A 24446-nucleotide genomic window follows, 5' to 3' on the forward strand; every position below is an offset into this window, starting at 1 on the left:
GAAAGAGGGCCAAGAGAGGCCGGCCAGAGAGCGATAGGAAAGGAGGGAGCAGGTGTGCCGATGAGAATCTCAGTCTTACTGGCATTAAGGCAGAAATCATTGGCGGCACACCACTCCTGGATGGCAGACAGACAGTCAGTCAGAAATGAGAGAAGGAGAACAGGTGTCAGAAGGGAGCCTGAAAGTGGCAGGTATTGGTTGAACAGCCAGAGAGAGAGATTAGCCCCTGGGGAACACCACAGGTAGAGATAGAGATAGAGGAGAGGAAGGACCCAAGTTGGACCTGGGAGGGTCGATCAGAGATGAAAGAGGTCAGCCAAGCCAGGGCCTGATCGGTGATACCCAGGTTATCAGGGAGACGGTTGAGAAGGATAGCATGGTCGACCATGTCAAAGGCAGCTTTGTATGAGCTTCGAAGTCAAACCATAGCTCAGACAGCTGAATTGTGTGAGATAGAGTCTACTGTTGAATTAGACTCTGAAGTTCAAGTCTGTCTGCTTTCACCCGTAATAAGTCGTTGTCTGCCATTCCATAGGGAAGAGCACCAAACAAAAAGACTAGATACTTCCATAAACCTTTAGAAAAATCTTCAGCCCCACAGAAGGTCCTTAACTGGGCAGAATGATCGCTGCTGATGGATGTGGGTGTAAAGCATGATTGATACTTTCATGATGCCTCAGGGCTCTCTCTTAGAGAAGATTTAATCTCTGATGTTTCCATACTAGCCCCTGTTTTCTCGCAAGAACTTGCAAAACGTGTCAGTCTCTCCTAGGATCACGGCATAGTCCAAGCTCTAAGGGGGAAAGCAGGGAGGAGGTTCTGCTCTGTTCTGCATAATGAAGGAGGAGCTCACTGGTGAAAACGCTGGATCTGTTTAATCCAGAGTTCCCATCCCAAGATACTACTAGCAGTCTGCTGTAACCAGTCTTTGAGGATTCATCACGGGTGGTCTCGATGGAAAGGGCAAACTGTCTGTTGAATGGAGTGAGGAACTCAGGTTCCCCACAAGTCAATATTGGGGTTTCCAAAAAATCCACCAAATATCCATACATTAATGCAGTATGACGAGGGGTTGAGCACGGCATCGCTAAATTCTGTTGTAATTTCATTTCTCAAGGTATATGAAAGTATCAACCTTGATGTGAGAGAAATAAAAGCTATGCTAAGCTCTCTGAGCTCATAAATGAGATTCATAGAGGACTACATAACAGCCCTCAAGGCTATGCAATCTGCCATTCAGGATCAACTAGGAATTAATGCTGGCACTGGCAACATGGCCAATTTCTCATCAGTCATTTTAAATGTGTAATTTACTGCAGCTGCTCCGCCATGGGCAGAGGCTTGTTTTATGGATAATTGAAAGTGTCATAATTGTTAAGGAAAATTCTCATTTATGGCTAATTTGCCTCACCTAGTGAGTCCCCCAGCAGCTTTGCTGGACTTCTAGAGTTTACTTGTTTCACTTGGTAAGAGTGTGAGATTTTCCCCCACTCTTACCCATGTTTTGCCATGTGTCCTTTACCTGTTTTTATGATTGTGGACTCTGGAGTACACCACTTCAGTAGCCCCCTTATTTTGTGTGTTACACAGCACCTTCAGTGCAGTGACACAGGGTTGTCTTTTAGACTTCCCCCAACTCCATTTCTGAGGCTGACTACAGTCCCCCAGGAAAGTGTAAAGTTGCCATTAACTTTACTTAGTCAATTTACCACAGATCCAGTACACCCCATCTTCCATGGAGTACTGGAAAGGGTTACTTCATATCCCTTTGTATCTGTACCTCCTAGAGCATTGTTTCGCTTTTTTAACATTTAGACTTGGCTGGTGGCAGTGGTATCTACCCTAACTTTTCTACCGCGATTATATTAGATAAACGTGGCATTGTTTTAGGCTATTATATTAGCCTCGAACTTAAATCGGTTGACCAAATACTTTTTCTTTTGGCTCTGGTCGGGTTTATTCGCCATTTCTTTTTGTTAAAGTCCTTCTTGTGTCTTCCTTTGCGCTGCAAACCAGGTTTGCCTCCTTTGTTCACTGTCTTTTGGCGGGCTTCTGCTCAGAAGCTCTCCTCCAAGGGCCTGGGTGTCTAGGTGGCCTGAATGTGAGGGAGGGGTGTAGTCACCCCCTGCACAGGGTATCCTAGGAAACCCAAGTCGCACTTTGCCATGATTGGCTGAGGTGGTTGTCCGGGTCAGACAACCCCCCTGCTGCGTGATTGACAGCCAGGCTGTGTGAATGGGGGATTTTCGCATAAAAGGCAGGTCTCTTGGGCTAGAAGGCAGAGAGTCACCACTGGAACTACAAGGAACCGAAGAGAAGCAGAGAAGAAGTTGGCTGCTGCAACTACCCCGTCCCGGTGAAGCCCTGCTGCAGTCCTGAGCTATCTACCCTTCGACGACCAGAGAAGATCCAGTCCGGAGTCTTCTTCCCTTGAGCTTGGTGGGGATAACCAGCTCATCTTCCACAGCCAGAGGATCCTCTTCTTGGTCAAAATCGCTGCACACTTCTGCAGTGGTCCGTATAGCCATCTGAAGAGCCTCTCCTGTTTTTAAGGAGCGCACCTTTTATTCATCGTCGCTGCTGCCGGCTTCATCCCTGTGTGGTGCAGACCCCTCCAGACGTCCTCCTTCACCTCGAAGCTCCAGAAACCGTGGGTCTGCGGGAAACCAACAGGAACAACTGCAGGGCACCAGCTTCTCCATTGAATAAAGTACTGTTTCCTGATTGAGGAACTAGGGTGAATCCATTTCCTTCATCTCCAAGGCTCGTCCTTTTTTCCCCTCCTTCTTATAACTTTTGCTTCCGAACATTGACAATATCAAAGTACTCTTGGCTACGTTGAATCGTGAACTGTCCGACTGTGTGATCATCGACAACAGGCACCCGGTGTCACTTGACCCTGGCCCTTTGACTCTTGAATTCCTGTCTATGAGTGTTCTTCGATTCTGTCTGCCTAACTATAATATTGCCTATGATTTTTGCCTCCAACTCCCTCTGGGTATCTCAGGTGCTAAGTGTGTTTTTGCCCCGGTAGCATTTCTTGGCACTGATACGCGTTTATTTAGTAGACCAATCTGTCAAAAAGTGATTTCAATCGTATTCACGGTAAAGTGTATTGTTTCATAATACCGGTCCATTCAAACACAGGGTACTTACCTTGAGTCATACCGTACAAAGTGAATTGGTTAGTTGTAGTATATTTTCACGTGTGGTTTTGAATTTAATAGAAGTGTTGTGTTTATAACAAATGGTTTAAAAATAAATGTACTTGAGTCACAGTAATTGTGGTCCCTTTGTGTAATCTCTGTTACTGCTCATGTACTCTTGAGATAAGCCTGGCTGCTCCGCTACTGCTACCACTTTAACATAGTAGTACAGGCTTGTACCAAAGGTAAAACTTGTATTATCACATGTGGTCTTAATTGTGTGTAGTGGTCCCTAAGGGCACTGCACAGGATTCTGCCTAACAGTAAATCGTTTCTGTGGAGACTGATCGCCTGGAGGGAGGGCCGCTTTATCGTTATTGGAGGTCAGTTCAGTGGATGGTATGTTGCCAACGTCTAGCATGAATGGGATGCAGAACAAGAACACCTTGAAAGGGTGTGTGGACAGGGGTCGCTGGAGTCCGCCAAGATGTCGAAAGCAAAATGGGAAAAAAGTCTCAAAACGTGAAAAATCCAAAACATAAAGGGAACAATGGACCAAGGACGTTTTTGTGCAAATTAAGACTCATGTATTTTCCTCTCAGGAACAGGTGGATAGGGAAGGGTAAGGGGGCTTAGATTCTGACTTAAAGAAAGATAATCAGAAAAAAGCTAAATGTGGGGAAAAGTCCTTGCCACCACCCCCCTTGATTCCTAAAGATATTAATATAGGGTGGGGTATGAAATACATCCCCCTTGGGTGAAATACATCCCACATCCTGCTTTGGAGATGTTATTTCCTCCAAAATAGTTTTAGAAAACAAGGACATGTTTTCACCCTGCCTTGTGAGGTTTGTAAATGCATCCTTTGATCACAGCTGTGCTCCGAACTCCATCAAAGCAGTTATTGTCACCCCTATAGTCAGGAAAGCGGGACTTACTCCCTATGAAGCATCTAATCTTAGGCCCATTACCAGCACCTTCTTTTTACTGAAAATATTAGATAAAATAGCAACTATTAGATTTCAAGAATATTCAGATTCTTTTTCTTGTCACATAAGACAATCAGGTTTTCGCTCAGGTCACAGTACTGAGTGTGTCCTGTTGGACCAACAGACACATACGTTGGATATTTTGGACAAGAGCAAAACCAGTCTGCTGGTATTGTTAGATCTATCAGCAGCCTTTGACTTGTTAGATCACAGTCGCCTTTTAAATACACGTACCTCTGTAGGTAACTATTCACAGAGTGCTGTGCACTGGATTTGCTCTTTCTTAAACAACCAGAAGGCCACGGTTTGTTGGGGTGAAGCCACCTCAGTCTCTGCTCCTCTATCATGTGGCGTACCCCAAGGCACTTGCATGTCACCGGCACTTTTCAACATTTATATAAAACCACTATGTGACCCTCTAACTGAGATGGGTGTCGACTTTACCAACTATGCTGATGACATGCATTTGTTACTTGAACTCAGTGGAGTTTACTAAAAGGACGCTTCCTACTTCACGCACATCTACAAGATCATCAAAAACTTGATGTCTCCACACTGGATGTGCTTGAACAACTCCAAGACTGAATTTTTGATTATGGATTTGCTTCAGGCCAGAGCCACATTAGATCTTAGATACTCTAGCTTTACTATTAAGGATTGTAACATCCAAACACTTGAACAAGTTGGTGTTTATTTTGAATCCTCACTTGATGTGGCTGAACATACCAACTATGCGGCCAAAAACTGTCAATACTACCTTAGACTTCCTAGGAAAGTTAAACCTTTTGTTAGTGTGAAAAATTGTACCAACTCAGCCCGCACCATAATTTTACCCAGTATTGATTACTGCAACTCACTCCTAGTAGGTGTAAGTAAAGGCCCCTATATATTTTCAGGAAAGGTTGGTCAGATAGAATCCTAAGAGGGTGCTTCGATCTAGCAATGCTAGTCTTCTGTGTTGCCCTAGAATTAGACAGTCTAAGAGAAAAGGCAGATCCTTCCCAGTGTTGGCAGCATCTACTGGGAACAGCTTGCCTTTGAATTTATGACAGGAGAGTAATCTTCTCCATCTCCGTAAACTTCTTAAAACTATACTTTTCAACTAAACCTCATTTGGAGGCCTGCTTTGTTCTGTTGTTGATGTTCTGTCTTGATGTTGATGTCCTGATGCCGGCGGGCTTTGGCGCGTTATAAATATATAAATAATAATTCAAAACAATACGATCATCCCAGTTTTGTATACGCCAGGTCCTCAGGAGACAGGGTTGAGCATCACCAATCTCTCCAGGTTGAGGAGGGGGATGTCCCCAGCCAAATTTTGAATCAACAAGGGGAGACAGCATGATTGCTTCTATTCTTTTGTCAAAAGTTATGAATATGGCTGCAATTTTATCCAACTAGTGATTCACAGTACTATCCCCTGCACACAAAAAAACTGTTAAACCCTGGACATAATAATTTATTGGAGACGAAGTTGCAGTAGCCTTTTGCATAGTGTCCCTCAGAGCCTGCTCCTATGGTTCAAAAAGGATTGTATGGAAATCTAGGGTTAGAATCAATGTTGAAATCCAATCAAAGCATCTTCCTAAACAGAGCTAATGTACTAGAACTTTTTGCGAACATCCTTTCTTTGTAGAACATATACCCCAGTGATATTGTCCTAGGGTGGACTTCGCTGATCATCATAGGACAGATGTAGTTCTCCTTCATATAAAATCGAATTCATCTACAATCTTTTGCTGTCCTAGGCTGATGCTGGGCTATGACCTGTTTAAAGGGTCAAGGACTGTAAGATCTGATTTTTGTCAAAAGGGTAAAGGAGGAGGACAGGCATGTCTCTACATCTAAAGCCCTGAGGACAGTATATATAAAGATGCAGTAGTTAAGAGGGGGTCCTAGGGGTCTGAGTGGTTTTCGTTACCAGCATGCCTAGCCAATGACTGTACAAAGGAGGGATTTCGTAGTCACGTGTAGGAATCTGTTGTATATTTTGCCTCATTGAACACAAGGGGCCTCATTACGACCCTGGCGGAGAACCATGGTGCAATTTGCACCATGGTCCATGGCGCAGAGCTGCCAACTCCGCCATGGGGGTTGGCGGACTTACCGCCCCATTCCGACCTTGGCGGGGCGGTAAGTCCCCAATCCCCATTTACCCTTCCCCATTCCCATTTTTGCCCCATAGGGTATAATGGGAGTGGGGAAGGCGTTAATTACGCCACTGTAATTTACGGTGGCGTAATTAACGACAAGTCCCGTAGCGCCATGGATTTTTCCGCCTGCAAAAAGCAGGCGTAAAAATCACCATGGCGCTACGGGATCTCGTAGTCGGGCGGAGAGGTACGCCATGGGTTACGCCGGCGTAAACCCCTTTCCGCCAGGGTCGTAATGAGGCCCAAGGAGTTTTAGCCATCTTTTTAGAACAGGGGAGGATGTGGATTTACTGAAGAAATTTAAAACTGTAAACAAACCTCCAGGAGATTTGGTTGACCGTGGCCCCCCTCTAAGACGATTATAAAGTGTATATTCAACCTACTGTTCAGGGGGGCGATGGAGAGACTGGCCAGGGGATTTGATCACTGCTATTAAGAACAATTTAGGCTTGACAAGCAAGCAGTTACTAACTACTCATCCCGGGATCTTGGCTGTTGCATTGGCATCTTTGGACAAAATGGGTGATATCGGGAATTACTTACTGTTTATAAATCTTTACTGGAACCATCTGGGAGTATATGATCAAGACCTAATTGAATCTGTGACTGAGCTTCTTCAAGATTGCTATAGTGCTGGTAGGAGAGGTTATGTGGGTGTTGTGGGACATCTTAACTGTCATTGCGGTGGAGGACTGAGGGGGTGGTTTCAAAAATAAACATAATGCTGTAAGGTGGGGGAATTTCATGAAAACATGGGATCTGCAATGTTTAAATGATTGCTATGCTGAGGGAAGGGAGCTTGGGAACACCTGGAATTCTGGTTTTCTATCATCTATAATAGATTATGGTTTCACCTCTCAACATATTGTCAGCTCGAACCACCCCAGGCGACTTTGGAAGAGGTAGGTGTTTTGTCACCATTGCCATTCCACTACACTCCTGCTTAAAGTGGCTAGCGGTCTAGTCTTTTTCCATCATGACCACCGCTAGAGAGCTTATCTGTAGTTTTCGGGTTGACTTCCGTGTGTTGCAACCCATTTCGTTATCCTCTTTGGGGCAGACGCTAGTGTTTTCTCATCTCGAGCCTGTCACTCCACTTGCTTTCTTTTCCTGCCATTCTCCTGTTCTGCACGGAGTCACCTACCTGTGTCGCGTCCTCCTCTGTAGCTCTTTCGCTACGCAATCTGCTTTCAGTCCGAAGCCAAATCCGGACCCAGATGGATTCCTGTGCTCTTGTGAGTTTCTGCTTTTCTTTTTGCTTCTGTTCTACGGGCTACCTCAGCTTGTTATCTTACTTCATTACTGTGTTGTTTTTCCACCTTTGCTCTGGGGGATCCACTAGGACATAAGACCTTCACAGAGCCTTATACAAGATCATCAGCGCTCCCCGTTGGAAGATCATCTATGGTTACTGGGGATTCAGAATGTATTATACATTGTGAAAACAGGTTTTATTTGTGCATGCTGGCTTTTTCCCCTATCAGGCTGCTCCAGGGGATCTGCCTCCTGCCTAGAGTGAATAAACATCAGGCATAGTGGCAGCTCCGTGTGGCAGACCTTATCTCTTCAAGTAGAGAACTACTCGATGGAAGCAACCCGTGGCTCCACTTGAAGACCGCACCTCTCCATCATCTCTAGAAGAATCAGGTGAAGAGGAGGAGGGCAATCCTGACACATATGTTAGCTAGGTGTGATGGATTTAAAATCTTTGCAACCAGAAATAGTGACCATTCCCTAACAAGATGTGACTTTCTCTTGAATCAATCAATGAGAGAAATAACTTTGACTTTGATTCTGAGCGTCAATAACTCAGGAAACCACTTAATTTTGAGGCCTGGCATTAATATATTCAAACGGGCCTTGAGTGATTGCTTGGATTCTCTGAGTCAGGGTGAGGTTTCAGCGTATGTTTAAACTATGAATTTCACACACTTTATGAAGTAAAAATTAAAGAGTTAGGAAGGGGTTCACAAGGAAGGACGGAAGGCATCGGGTGTTTGATGGTGCTATACAGTTGAGTAAAAAAGAGATAAGGTAGCTTCTATGTGCCCTCAAAAGCGGTAGTAAGAATGACGATTATGGGCAAAAGGTAAAGGAACTGAAACAAGGATTCAAAATTTGGTTAGATGGACAAAAAGAGGGATGCTATCCGTTGGAGGGGGAAAAGATGTTAAGAACCTTATCTGGGCGAGATACTAGAAGCTTTAGTGTAATGAAAAATGATGATCTTGGGGCACAAGAATCTTGACCGACTAACCCAATTCCAGAGACGGTATGGGCAAATTATTTGCAAGTTATGTATGCACCGATAAATAAGATGAAAGGGAACCAGATGACATGTGGAGTTTAACATTTGACAGAAATGATCTAGAGACAATTATCAGGGTGGTTAACTCTTTTAGGGCTATGGGGCCAGATACGTCTACCCAGTATGCAGCGATTTTAACAAAAAAAATAACAAATTAAATAACGAAAAAGTATCAAAAAATATATATATGGGGATGGGAGTAAAGGGTTAAAAGGTGTGAGGTGGGTGTTTGCGGTGGGGTTGGAAGCCTGGGGAAATGGGGTAAATTGATTTTTTTTTGGTTTAAATTTAATTAGTTATTTTTTAATTCTTTTAAATCACATGTAACCGGTCTGCCCATCTCTGTCTTGAAAGCTGACCCTAAACTATGGTAAAAAAATTTAGAGATACTGTTCCGGAACATCTTGGATCTAGGGTAATCTCTGTATCCTGGAAAACTGTGATCCTAATTCCTATTTTTTTCAAAAGGTGGTAGGGCGGCCCCTAGCAATTACCATCCAATAGCTTTGCTGGATGCTACCAGCAAAGTTTGTTTGGCAGTCATTTTAGGAGCATTAAAAGATTCAACAATGTCCACAGGTAGAATTTATGATAATCAACCCAGATTCAGGAAGGGTCTGGGGACGCAGCTAGACAGCTTCCTGGTTACCCTGTTGATTTACTCAATGAATTGGGAGAAAAAGCCACTTTATATATCATTTATGAACCTCTTTTCAGCTTTTGATAGGGTTAACAGGGACACCCTTTGGAAGAAATGGGCGATCGATCAGTGAAAGTCTTTTGTAAATCCTGCTAGCCGTCCCCACAAATACAAAAGTGCAAATGAGGTTAGATGGTATGGGTAAACTGTCAGAGCCAATTTTGACAACAGATAACGGGGTACGACAAGGCTGTGTGTGTTGGTGCCTGTACCTTTCAACCTCTACCTATCTGATCTCGGTGATTGGCTCAGTGCAAGCAATGGCTTCCCTCCTTGCCTTGGAAAGTTAAGAATTTACTATCTTGCCTGCGGGGATGATTTATTAATATTTGATCAAACTCTGCTTGGCCTTCAACTGCTTAATTCACTGTGTAATTTTATGGACACAATTTGTCAATTAATGTACACAAAACCAAGATCATGTACTGTGGGGATTCAAGGAAGAAACTTTAATGTGTCTGGAAAATCAAAAGGGGAGCCCTCGAGCTGGTCAATCAATACATGTATTTGGGCTATATGATCTATAATCAGCAGAGGAAGAAGGAACATTTTAAATACCTAAAAAGGAAAAGTGAAATCTACATAGCCCAAATGAAAAGGATTAGTAATACATTTGGGAAATTCTCAGTTTTACCAGTGATTACATATTATAGAGCAAAAGTAAGTCTGACTCTACTGTACAATACAGATACTTCATCCATTGAGTCAGAGTGTGATTGGCTGGCTCTGTAGGGTTTAATTGAGCTGAAGGGTTTTGGGTGTACCCAACGGTGTACCTGTTTCTATGATCTGACAAGAGTTGGGTCTGTTATCAATGGGGGCACAGTTAATGTGGAAAGCATTGGCGTTCCTTTGGAAAATTATAACTCCTTGTTTTGTGAGTTAAATACCTTATTGAAGAATAATAGTTTGCACTGTTTCCCGACTTCGAGAAAAAGACTGCAAATTAGTTTATAATGATGGGGAATATTCCTTGGAGACTTTGGAGGGGATGCCACAAAAAATATTATGGGAGGCAGACTGGTGCAAAACAAGAGAGAGAAACAAGAATTATGTTTTATTCCGGAATATGCATTCCATACAGCTTAGATGAAATTGTAAGGAAAAGCTTCTGTTCGATTGTGAACCATATATTAAGACATTCCTATGCTCTAAATGGCAAGAGACATTTTTAAGATTGCAAAGTAAGTTTAAGGGGCTGGAAGGGTTTGGAGAGAATGGAAGAGTGTGTACAGTTTATAATGTTAAGGGTGTAGTTGAGATGTTGGGACATCGTTTAATGGCCTGTCCTTCTACTTTACCAACTAGATATTAACATTTTAATACATTTTTGTGTAATTGTAGGGTGTGTGAAGTGACGTTTTAAGCAGAAGGCAGGGTTCCTTGGTTCAGGCAACTTTGAGATGTATTGATGAAATTCTTAATTTTTTTTGTGGAAATGTTGGATAGTTGAAAAATGTCTTTTGTGTTCTCATTTATTTATGTATGTGTAAGGTTTCGTTGTTAAACCATGTACACAATAAATATAAAAATATAAAAAATACTATGAAAATAGCGCTAAATGTGAACCAGATATTATAATGAATCCAAATCAGTGGTCCTGAAGGTTTTATGAGAAAATCAGGTTCAGAGTTCAGGGTGCATGGCCAGCCAGCAATGGGCACTTCAAAGGAACAAACATACACATAAAAGCATGTACTTTACCTTAAGCAGAACAATAAAGCATCATTCAAGATGTGTCTGTTTCATGAAAAATACCCCATTAAATGAACCCTTTGTTTCCAGGATATCTGTTCAGCATATATTTATGTTCATTTCAAAACTCTAACTAAACATTAATGGTACAGCCATTGGAAATGAGTGTCTTTAAAATTAGAAAATAAGAACTGGAGCAAATGTCATGCACTTGAAACATGTGAATATGAGAAAATAAATAAAATCTTAAAAAAGAAATTAGAAAATAATGAAACACATTATCAGCGCTAACCTTTGAACCATATGCTTGTTTCAAAAAACAAAACTAGATTTGAATTAATCACATACATATTAAAAATACACATTAATATGTATGAATTATTAGTGAATTCACATATTTTAATAATGGTATTATGCTTAGAGCTACTGAAACCTGAAGGATTTCTCTGAATTCAGATTTTCTTTTTTAGAATTCTGAATATATAGGCCTCATAACAGCACATGACCTTACTATAAATTATAAGGGAAATGCATATTTCAGTCCAATTTCAATGGAATTCCTAAGGGGAGCCCAATTCATAGTCTAGTGCATCCCCTTACGACATGGCAAAATACATTGGGCCAATCAAAACATAGAAGAGGATTCTGGCAGGTGTGAGTGTGACATATATCACTGGCTCTGTCCAATCAAAAATTGTTACTTCAAATGTTGTTTCATGGGTGGAGTTTGTTGAGTATTTAAAGTAAAACACATAACAAGTTGGGAGAGTTTTTGGGAAAGCAACAGAGGACAAGAGCCTGCCCCACAAGTGTCATGCATGCTGGACATATTACCTCTGGACCTGGAACAACACTGTCAATTCTGTTAGGGAACTCGTGTAAATATGAGTAAGCTGCAGAACTAAATAAAGTGAAAGCTTTACAACAGCTCACCTTGGCAATCGATGACTCCAACTGGAAAGACAAAGCAGCTGTGAAAATTTCCCAGAGACAGCCCTGGCCACTCAACCCAGGGTAAAGTAACCCAGGAGAGCGGGCAGGACTCCCAGGGAAACCCTCAATGGGAAGAAAACCCTGGACGAATCCCAGCTCGTGTAGATCAGGATACGATGAAAGATGGACGTCTACGGCAGGAACCCCCGGGAATCACACCAGACACTTTGTCTGCAGGAATGAGAGGTGAAGAGATAGGAATCAGGTTAGAGGAGGGTCTGTAGAATGGAAAAGAAAAGAGCTTCAAAGAGATCTCTCTCACCCGAATAGGACTAATGGAAAGTTCGGGTCTGGAATCTGACTGCAATGGACAGCTTCGGGGAGGCCTGGAAGGATAATAGGAAATGAGAGCCTGGCCAGTCTCAAAGGGAATCCTAGAGAAAGGGTACTTACTCAGAAGTGGGTCTGGCCAGAATAGAAGACAAACAAGATGGGTTGGCAAAGCCGGTTGAAAAAGAAACCAGCAAATGCAGAGCAGAGGATCTGATGAGAGAAAGCAACAGGGTAAGTAGGAACCGCTAATGGTAGAGAGAAATGTGTGCATGAAGAGGAAGGATACAGCAACGAACTCACGGAGCGTCAAAGACAGAAGCGACGCGAAGCACTGGTCGCTTCGGTTCCGGATAAAGGATCACGTGACCGGTCGGCCGCACGTCAAGAGAGCGTGCAACTACTAGACCGCTGCCAGCGGGTCGGAAAGATACGCTAGCTTCCATCTTGGAGATGCTTGGAATCAGGGCGCCGCACAAGCGGGTCCGTGCCCATAACGACCACTTGCCGCGATGTGTAACAGTATGCCCTCTCCTCCGGGAGGGCGCCCCTGGTTTGCCCGGATGAAGCAGGAAAAAACGTCGCACAAGTCGTTGTGCATGAACACCAGAAGCTGGCTCCCACGTTCTTTCTGCCGGAGAATAACCTTTCCAGTCAATTAGAAACTGCAATCGACCACGATGATATCGTGAGTCACAAATTGCAGCTACTTCAAATTCAGGACCACTGTCAGTGAGAATCGGAGGAGGTAGGGAATCATGATTGCGATGAAAACGATCCCGCACCACTGGCTTAATCTGAGACAGATGGAAAACCGGGTGAATCCGAGACCAGGAAGCAGGTAAGGCAAGTCGGACAGCAGCCGCTCCAATTTTGGAGAGAACCAGAAAAGGACCGAAATATCTGGGAGATAGCTTAGATGGGACCAAATGACGAGGAAGAAATCTGGAAGCAAGCCAGACCGAATCCCCGATGGTCAGTTCCTTAAATTCTCTACGATGACGATCAGCATACTTCTTTGCTCGATCCTGAGCTTTCTGTAACGACTGCTTGGCCAGTCTCTGCCCCTCATGGATATCTGCAATCAGAGAATCCACCCCCGGACAGTTGGAATCGGAGGGAGAAACACTCGGAGCAAAGGAAGGGTGATAACCATAAGTACAGAAGAAAGGAGTGGATTGGAGAGCAGAATGCAAAGAATTGTTGTATGCAAATTCTGCTAAAGGAAGCAGTTCCACCCAATTATCTTGAGCTGCAGAAATAAAGCACCGTAGGTATCCCTCGAGGGTTTGGTTCAAACGCTCAGTTTGCCCGTTCGTCTGCGGATGATATCCTGAAGAGAGGGCACGTTTGATCCCCAGAATGCGACAGATCTGCTGCCAAAAGAGGGAGGTGTACTGAGGACCTCTGTCCGACACTATGGTATCCGGTAGACCATGGCGAGAAAATACTTCAGAGAGAAAAATGTTGGCCATGGAAGGAGCATTTGGTAATCTTCGCAGAGGGGTAAAGTGTGCTAATTTGGTGAAATAATCGATAGTTACCATGATAGTAGTCATATTCGATGATGGTGGTAAGTCAGAAATGAAATCAGTGGAAATGATTTGCCAAGGTCGGTCTGGTATGGGCATTCTAGCTAATAACCCTAATGGTGGTGAACGAGGGGACTTAGCAAGAGCACAGATGTTACAGGCGGCTACATAATCCCGGACATCCGATCTCATGGAAGGCCACCAGAAATGCCGTTGGATAAGTTCCAATGTGGGAAGTACGCCCCTATGTCCTGCAGCTCGTGAGTCATGGCAAATTTTTAACACCTCCAGTTGTAAAGAAGGAACGGGAATCAACACTTGAGTACCATGAAAGTAGTATTCCTTATCCTTGGTGAGAAGATAAGTAGATGCCAGGTCTTCACAAAGAGTTTTATTAAGAGTGGTGGCTGTTTGTACCTCTTGCAGGAAGTCAGTGAGTACAGCAATAAATCGAGCATTGGGAAACATCTTTTCTGGGCTAAACGATGAAGTTGGAGAATCTTTACGGGATAAAGCATCTGCTCTTAGATTCTGTCTGCCAGGCCAGTAAACAAATTCTATCCGAAAGGGTAAGAAGAAATAAGCCCAACGTGCTTGTCTGCTATTAGTGGTATAAGCATTTTGGAGAACCTTGAGATTTTGGTGATCAGTACGCACCAAGACAGGAAAGGGAGAGCCCAACAGCAAATGCCTCCATTCCTCAAAGGCGCGTTTGATAGCCATCAGTTCCTTCTCGAGTACTGAATAATTTATCTCAGCAGGATTAAATGTCTTGGATAAGTATGCCACCGGTCTTTCTTCACCATGTTCTGATGCCTGTAACAACACAGCTCCCAACGCATTCTGAGAAGCATCTGTCTCAACAATGAATTGTTTGGATTGGTCAGGGTTGATCAAAACTGTGGAGGAGGTAAACATTTTCTTCAAACTGTCAAAGGCCTCTTGAGCTGAATCATTCCAGACAAATGACACCCCTTTCTTGAGAAGTCGAGTCAAGGGGAGTATGATTTCTGAGAAGGAAGGAATAAATTTACGATAGAAATTGGCGAACCCCAAAAACCTCTGTATGTCCTTTATTCCCGTAGGAACAGGCCAATCCACAACTGCGGAAATCTTTTTGGGGTCCATGGAGATGCCCAGGGAAGAAAGGACAAATCCTAGGTAGGTAACTTGTTTCTGATGGAATTCACACTTGGAAGCTTTGCAATAGAGAGTGTTGGAATGCAGGCGTTCTAATACAATGTTAACATGATGGATATGTTCCTCTTGGTTGTTGGAGTAAACCAGGATATCGTCGAGATAGATGATGGCAAATCGGAACAATATGTCGGCAAATAGATGATCCATGAACCTCTGAAATATCGCAGGCGCATTAACTAAGCCAAATGGCATCACATGATATTCATAATGTCCAAAAGGAGTCCGAAAAGCGGTCTTCCATTCGTCTCCTGGAGCAATACGAATGAGATGGTAAGCACCACGAAGGTCCAACTTGGTATACCAAGAAGCCCCTCGAACAGCTTCCACAATATCCGTGATGAGAGGCATGGGATATTTGTCAGTTGTGGTTATCTTGTTGAGTCCTCGATAATCTATACAGGGACGGAGCTCATCAGAGTCTTTTTTGGGAATAAAGAATAATGAAGCTCCTGCAGGAGACACTGACTCAGAAATTAGACCATTCCGTAAATGAGTTTGAAGGTATTCCTTTAATGCCGCCTTTTCCTTTTGCGACAGGACGTACATGCGGCCAAAGGGAATGGGCTCGTCGGGAAGCAGGTTTATGTGACAGTCATCTCTTCGATGAGGAGGGAGATTAGGAAATTCGGGGTTTTCAAACACTGATCGGTAATGCTTATGACAGTCAGGAATCTCCAGTTGGCTGATGGAAGATACCGTCGGTTTGAGAGTTTCATCTGCAGGTATGCGAATCCCCACAGATTCTTGAGAAAGACAATGACGGACGCAATATTCTGACCCTAGAAAAAGAGTTCCCGCGGTCCAGTTTATGAAGGGATTATGCAATCTCAGCCAAGGGAGCCCCAGGATAATTGGATAATAGGCAGTTCTGATTACGTCAAAAACCAGGGTTTCTTTATGGCTAGATATTTTACAAGTGAGCGGAATGGTTTGGTCCTTAATGGGGCCTGAACTCAGAGGGGTACCGTCTACTCCTTGAATAGGAGTAACTAACGTCTTTGGTACCTGAGAGATACCGTGTGATCTTGCCCACTCTACATCCACAAAATTCCCGGCTGCACCGCAGTCTATTAAGGCCGGAATACCAGGGATGACATTTTCTGGTAGTAGGATGGAAAGAGAAACTACCACCATGGCCTGGTTGTTTAGAGAGTTGTCAAGAGACATACTGGTCTGATACGGGGAAGAATGATACTGGGCACTTACCGGTCTTCCCTCAACGGTAAGGCTTTGAAGTTTCCCGATTTGGGACTAAGAGAGCGACGAGGAGGAACTAAGTGACAGTCTTTCAAAACATGATTGGAGGATCCACAGTACATACATAATTTCAAAGATCTTCTCCTATCTCTTTCAGTGGCTGAGATTGGTCCTCGAATGGTCCCAACTTGCATGGGTTCTTCAGTAGAAGACGGAGATTTCTGAGGGGTTGTGGAAAAATCCCACTGCGGACGTGTACCTTTTCCTTTTTTCCTTTTGCATGTCCTTTCATGCATTCGGTAATCAATCTGCATGGTTAATGTGATCATATCTGCTAGATTAGCGGGACGAGGGACTTTTGAGACCTCGTCCTTTAATTCATCTGTGAGACCTCTCCGAAAAAGAGTAAGAAGACCTTCATCTGGCCAGCCTAGTTCAGAGGACAGTTGTTTAAATTGAGTGATATACCAAAGTAATTCCTTGTTTCCTTGCTTTAAATCGAGAAGCCTCTCTTGAGTAGCAACCGAAATCTCCTTTCTTCCAAACATGGATTTGAGACTATTAGTGAAAGCGGAGTAAGAATCGAGTATAACATTGTTGGAGGTCACTAAAGGAGTCGCCCAGGCTAACGCAGGACCAGAGAGGTGGGAAATGACATAGCCGACCTTATCTTTATCTGTAGGGAAGAAGCGAGGTTTAAATGTGAATTGAACGGTACAACTGTCAAGGAATTCTTTTAGTCTATAGGGATCACCGTCATACCTAATGGAATGTAAGGACGACGGGGGAGTGTCTGAAAAAGCTCTGGCCACGTGATGTCGTAACTGAGCATTGTCCTGTTTCAAGGATTGTACCTCTAATGACATGGCCTGCATGGCCGTCATTAGCTGCTGCATTTGTTGTTCCATTTGAAATCCCGATTGCCAATATTCCTTTTTCGGGCGTCGCTTACTGTCAATTCTGTTAGGGAACTCATGTAAATATGAGTAAGCTGCAGAACTAAATAAAGTGAAAGCTTTACAACAGCTCACCTTGGCAATCGATGACTCCAATTGGAAAGACAAAGCAGCTGTGAAAATTTCCCAGAGACAGCCCTGGCCACTCAACCCAGGGTAAAGTAACCCAGGAGAGCGGGCAGGACTCCCAGGGAAACCCTCAATGGGAAGAAAACCCTGGACGAATCCCAGCTCGTGTAGATCAGGATACGATGAAAGATGGATGTCTACGGCAGGAACCCCCGGGAATCACACCAGACACTTCTGATGCCTGTAACAACACAGCTCCCAACGCATTCTGAGAAGCATCTGTCTCAACAATGAATTGTTTGGATTGGTCAGGGTTGATCAAAACTGTGGAGGAGGTAAACATTTTCTTCAAACTGTCAAAGGCCTCTTGAGCTGAATCATTCCAGACAAATGACACCCCTTTCTTGAGAAGTCGAGTCAAGGGGAGTATGATTTCTGAGAAGGAAGGAATAAATTTACGATAGAAATTGGCGAACCCCAAAAACCTCTGTATGTCCTTTATTCCCGTAGGAACAGGCCAATCCACAACTGCGGAAATCTTTTTGGGGTCCATGGAGATGCCCAGGGAAGAAAGGACAAATCCTAGGTAGGTAACTTGTTTCTGATGGAATTCACACTTGGAAGCTTTGCAATAGAGAGTGTTGGAATGCAGGCGTTCTAATACAATGTTAACATGATGGATATGTTCCTCTTGGTTGTTGGAGTAAACCAGGATATCGTCGAGATAGATGATGGCAAATCGGAACAATATGTCGGCAAATAGATGATCCATGAACCTCTGAAATATCGCAGGCGCATTAACTAAGCCAAATGGCATCACATGATATTCATAATGTCCAAAAGGAGTCCGAAAAGCGGTCTTCCATTCGTCTCCTGGAGCAATACGAATGAGATGGTAAGCACCACGAAGGTCCAACTTGGTATACCAAGAAGCCCCTCGAACAGCTTCCACAATATCCGTGATGAGAGGCATGGGATATTTGTCAGTTGTGGTTATCTTGTTGAGTCCTCGATAATCTATACAGGGACGGAGCTCATCAGAGTCTTTTTTGGGAATAAAGAATAATGAAGCTCCTGCAGGAGACACTGACTCAGAAATTAGACCATTCCGTAAATGAGTTTGAAGGTATTCCTTTAATGCCGCCTTTTCCTTTTGCGACAGGACGTACATGCGGCCAAAGGGAATGGGCTCGTCGGGAAGCAGGTTTATGTGACAGTCATCTCTTCGATGAGGAGGGAGATTAGGAAATTCGGGGTTTTCAAACACTGATCGGTAATGCTTATGACAGTCAGGAATCTCCAGTTGGCTGATGGAAGATACCGTCGGTTTGAGAGTTTCATCTGCAGGTATGCGAATCCCCACAGATTCTTGAGAAAGACAATGACGGACGCAATATTCTGACCCTAGAAAAAGAGTTCCCGCGGTCCAGTTTATGAAGGGATTATGCAATCTCAGCCAAGGGAGCCCCAGGATAATTGGATAATAGGCAGTTCTGATTACGTCAAAAACCAGGGTTTCTTTATGGCTAGATATTTTACAAGTGAGCGGAATGGTTTGGTCCTTAATGGGGCCTGAACTCAGAGGGGTACCGTCTACTCCTTGAATAGGAGTAACTAACGTCTTTGGTACCTGAGAGATACCGTGTGATCTTGCCCACTCTACATCCACAAAATTCCCGGCTGCACCGCAGTCTATTAAGGCCGGAATACCAGGGATGACATTTTCTGGTAGTAGGATGGAAAGAGAAACTACCACCATGGCCTGGTTGTTTAGAGAGTTGTCAAGAGACATACTGGTCTGATACGGGGAAGAATGATACTGGGCACTTACCGGTCTTCCCTCAACGGTAAGGCTTTGAAGTTTCCCGATTTGGGACTAAGAGAGCGACGAGGAGGAACTAAGTGACAGTCTTTCAAAACATGATTGGAGGATCCACAGTACATACATAATTTCAAAGATCTTCTCCTATCTCTTTCAGTGGCTGAGATTGGTCCTCGAATGGTCCCAACTTGCATGGGTTCTTCAGTAGAAGACGGAGATTTCTGAGGGGTTGTGGAAAAATCCCACTGCGGACGTGTACCTTTTCCTTTTTTCCTTTTGCATGTCCTTTCATGCATTCGGTAATCAATCTGCATGGTTAATGTGATCATATCTGCTAGATTAGCGGGACGAGGGACTTTTGAGACCTCGTCCTTTAATTCATCTGTGAGACCTCTCCGAAAAAGAGTAAGAAGACCTTCATCTGGCCAGCCTAGTTCAGAGGACAGTTGTTTAAATTGAGTGATATACCAAAGTAATTCCTTGTTTCCTTGCTTTAAATCGAGAAGCCTCTCTTGAGTAGCAACCGAAATCTCCTTTCTTCCAAACATGGATTTGAGACTATTAGTGAAAGCGGAGTAAGAATCGAGTATAACATTGTTGGAGGTCACTAAAGGAGTCGCCCAGGCTAACGCAGGACCAGAGAGGTGGGAAATGACATAGCCGACCTTATCTTTATCTGTAGGGAAGAAGCGAGGTTTAAATGTGAATTGAACGGTACAACTGTCAAGGAATTCTTTTAGTCTATAGGGATCACCGTCATACCTAATGGAATGTAAGGACGACGGGGGAGTGTCTGAAAAAGCTCTGGCCACGTGATGTCGTAACTGAGCATTGTCCTGTTTCAAGGATTGTACCTCTAATGACATGGCCTGCATGGCCGTCATTAGCTGCTGCATTTGTTGTTCCATTTGAAATCCCGATTGCCAATATTCCTTTTTCGGGCGTCGCTTACTGTCAATTCTGTTAGGGAACTCATGTAAATATGAGTAAGCTGCAGAACTAAATAAAGTGAAAGCTTTACAACAGCTCACCTTGGCAATCGATGACTCCAATTGGAAAGACAAAGCAGCTGTGAAAATTTCCCAGAGACAGCCCTGGCCACTCAACCCAGGGTAAAGTAACCCAGGAGAGCGGGCAGGACTCCCAGGGAAACCCTCAATGGGAAGAAAACCCTGGACGAATCCCAGCTCGTGTAGATCAGGATACGATGAAAGATGGATGTCTACGGCAGGAACCCCCGGGAATCACACCAGACACTTTGTCTGCAGGAATGAGAGGTGAAGAGATAGGAATCAGGTTAGAGGAGGGTCTGTAGAATGGAAAAGAAAAGAGCTTCAAAGAGATCTCTCTCACCCGAATAGGACTAATGGAAAGTTCGGGTCTGGAATCTGACTGCAAAGGACAGCTTCGGGGAGGCCTGGAAGGATAATAGGAAATGAGAGCCTGGCCAGTCTCAAAGGGAATCCTAGAGAAAGGGTACTTACTCAGAAGTGGGTCTGGCCAGAATAGAAGACAAACAAGATGGGTTGGCGAAGCCGGTTGAAAAAGAAACCAGCGAATGCAGAGCAGAGGATCTGATGGGAGAAAGCAACAGGGTAAGTAGGAACCGCTAATGGTAGAGAGAAATGTGTGCATGAAGAGGAAGGATACAGCAACGAACTCACGGAGCGTCAAAGACAGAAGCGACGCGAAGCACTGGTCGCTTCGGTTCCGGATAAAGGATCACGTGACCGGTCGGCCGCACGTCAAGAGAGCGTGCAACTACTAGACCGCTGCCAGCGGGTCGGAAAGATACGCTAGCTTCCATCTTGGAGATGCTTGGAATCAGGGCGCCGCACAAGCGGGTCCGTGCCCATAACGACCACTTGCCGCGATGTGTAACAAACATCTTCACGCAGAACGAGTTATGCTCATAGAACTGCTAGACCGTTCTATTCTAAATGGAGATTGTTTGATGCACTGCCGGGAAAACGACGTCTGCATTATTCCCGTCGTTAAATTCACGTGATTCAGTTTAGTCACGTGTGTTATGGTAGTACATTCATAAGCAGCGTGGATACATCGCTCGCTGCTTCTGATTGAACCAATATGGCGTTTGGTAGCTGAAACCCTTGATCTGCATCCTCGCATTCTCTTCATTTACTTCCTTGGCTTCTTCGGCGTGTTTTCTTTCACACGCAAATTCCTGGAGCTGCTGCCTGGAAGTCACAGGTTGGCTGCACTGTCTGTGTGCTCTTCAGTCGCGTGTATTCTGACACGCGGGTTCCTGATTTCTTCGCATGCTGCTTTCCTGACTATGTTAAGTTTGGTCGCGTGTAATCCCACGCGGACGCTGTTTCCAAGCGCGGCTGTCCTCGGCTGCGTGTACTTTGTTCGCAGGTAATTCACACGCGGACTCTGTAACTCTTCAGGTACAGCTGCTCTGACTGCGTGCACTTCTGTTTGTGTATCGCACGCGGTCTACTCTACTCTTTACACGCTGCGGTCCTAGTTGCGTGTCCTTGTGTTGCGTGTGAATCCTCATGCTTGCTAGAGCGGCTGTCCCGGCTGCGTGAACTCTGTCGCGTGTAAACCTGCATGCAGGCTTTTGAACTCTGTTGAAACGTGTAGTTCCACACGCATACAATTCTTGTCTTTGGAGTGAATCCCTGCATCTGTTCTACGTGGGAAAGTAAGTATTTCTTTTTGAAGGTGATTGTGCACAGTACTTTGGGTGCTATCCTGTGGTGCACCAACCCGGTATCTAGCGTGAGCCTCGTGCCGTTCGGGATAAGTCTCCCTTACTAACCTTCCCCTCCTTTTCATTGTTTCAACTCCTGGATTTCTTCAGAGACTTTGATGGAGACTTCAGTTCTAAGCCTACAGGTCAGTGTTGTTAATTAGTGCTCTTGCTGTTCTATAGTTGATTTGGGACAGTTTCTCATGATACTTTATTTATCCTAGGCTGACTTCCTATAAAGCTCCCACGCCCTTTCCAGTGATCCCTCTCTCTGCCTGTTTCACCAGTCAGAGATTGGTATCATTTGGGAGGTCTAATTTGACTTCACTACTATTAAGTTGTGTGAATAAGGATCCGGAAGAGCCCTACCAATTGTATCCTTTTTGGTTACCGTATCCTTTTCATAAGATACCTTGGTGATTCATGACAGAATCAGAAGCCATGGAGGGTACGGATCCTTTAACTGTCTTGACTCAGTTAATCACCAATTTGAGAAACAAAATGATTACAGCACAGGACATATTGCGGCATCGCATGGATGTTATGCAAGACGCCATTCATGCCAGTCCTCAGGGGGCACAGGCTCCAGTGGCCACTGCATCTGGATCTGGGACATCGGCACCATTACAAGAGACCCTTAAAGTAGTTATGCCAACACAGTTTCCTTTGGCTCCCCCGGAAAGGTTCACAGGTGATCCTAAAACCTATAGAACCTTTGTCAATCAGTGTCGACTCCATTTCCTGTGCAGGCCTAACTCGTTTCCCAATTTAACTACAAAAGCAGCATTCATGCTTTCTCATTTGGGGGGTACAGCTGCTGCTTGGGCTAATCCTTTATTGGAATCAAACAGTCCCTTGCTGTACGATTGCGATGATCTTCTGGCTGCTATGAGTAAGGTCTTTGATATGCGCTACACCACTCAAGCCACAGATCTGGAGTTGCTAAGTCTACAACAAGGTAGTCAAACTCTGTTGGCTTACATAGCCAGATTCAATCAATTAACACCCGAAACTCAATGGCCTGAAGACAAGAAAACAGCTGTTTTCTACAAGGGTCTTTCAGAAGAGCTAAAATATGCCTTGTCTACGATCCCTGTGGTTCATACAGGGTTCACAGAATTTCTCAATTTGATTCTACAAATCGATGCTCGAAGAAATGCTCACAAAGGAGAGAGAAAACCTTTTTTTCAAACACTGGTTCGTCCGGAGGCGCCGGCTGCTTCCTCGAATTACCCTGAACCAATGCAGATTGGTGCCGTAAGAGGCCGGTTATCTAATGCAGAGAGAGAGAACCAAAGAAAAAACAATTTATGCATGTATTACGGTTCATCTGAGCATTTACTGGCGGCATGTCCCAAGAAACCAGTTAAGCGTTCGGGAAACGCCAAAACTCGACAGTAGCAGGAGTCCCTGTGTCGAGTGTTACATCGGACTCCCATACCATTCCAGCATCCGCACCTATAATTGTTGAGGTGACGTTACGTTTTGCTGACCAAGAATTAGTTTCCAGGGCTATGGTTGATTCTGGAGCCACAAAAAAATTACATTGATATCACGTATGCTTAGAAATGTTCTATACCCCTTGTAAACAAGAACAAACCTGAAACAGTTAATACTGTGGATGGGTCAGTCTTGATTTCAGGTATGGTAACCCAGGAAACTGTACGTATTCGGATGACTTTATCAAATGGTCATTGAGAGGAAATGATTTTCGATGTCATTGCGGCTCCTCAGTACAAACTAACGCTTGGTCTTGCCTGGTAGACTCTTCATAATCCAACCATTGATTGGGTTACGGGATTGATCCAATATCCTTCCGTTTATTGTAATGAACATTGCTTTACCAGTCAGGTGGTGTCAACCAAATCACATATTTTGGCCTCTATGAAGGGAGGTTCCACTATCAGTGTGGTACATCAGATCGGTACACATATACCATGGGAATATACGGAATATGCTGATGTTTTTGACAAAGGCCAGGCAGAACAGCTGCCTCCACATAGACAGTATGATTGTCCGATTTAACTAATTCATGGGGCTAAAATCCCTACTGGTCGTGTCTACTCTTTAACTCCCAAAGAGGATGTTGTCCTGAAAGAATACATCGATAAAGCTCTGGATATGGGATTCATACGGCCATCCCAATCGCCTGCTGCCTCCCCATTATTCTTTGTTCTAAAGAAAGAGGGAGATCTAAGGCGCTGCATTGATTACAGGGCTCTTAATGACATCACCATAAAGAAACAGTACCCTTTACCATTGATAAATGTTTTGTTAGATCAGTTAGATACTTCCATGTACTTTTCTAAATTGGACTTACGAGGAGCATACAATCTTGTTTGCATGCTGAGGGCGATGAATGGAAGACCGCTTTCAAGACGCGGTACGACCTTTATGAATATCTGGTGATGCCTTTTGGCCTTTGTAACGCTCCCGCCACATTCCAGTTTTTCATGAACGACATCTTCAGAGACATGATGGACCAATTTGTGGTGATCTACTTGGATGACATATTGATATTTTCATCATCTTTCCCAGAACATGTTAAACATGTGTCTGCTGTCCTACAAAGGCTCAGCAAGAACAAACTCTTTGTTAAAGCCGAGAAATGTGTCTTTCATACACAAGAAGTTAAATTCCTGGGTTACGACATTACCAATCATGGTGTTCGAATGAGCCGTTCCAAAGTGAAGGCCA

Source organism: Ambystoma mexicanum, chromosome 7p (genome assembly GCF_040938575.1).
Source record: "Ambystoma mexicanum isolate Mex_15411 chromosome 7p, UKY_AmexF1_1, whole genome shotgun sequence".
NCBI classification, from domain to species: domain Eukaryota; kingdom Metazoa; phylum Chordata; class Amphibia; order Caudata; family Ambystomatidae; genus Ambystoma; species Ambystoma mexicanum.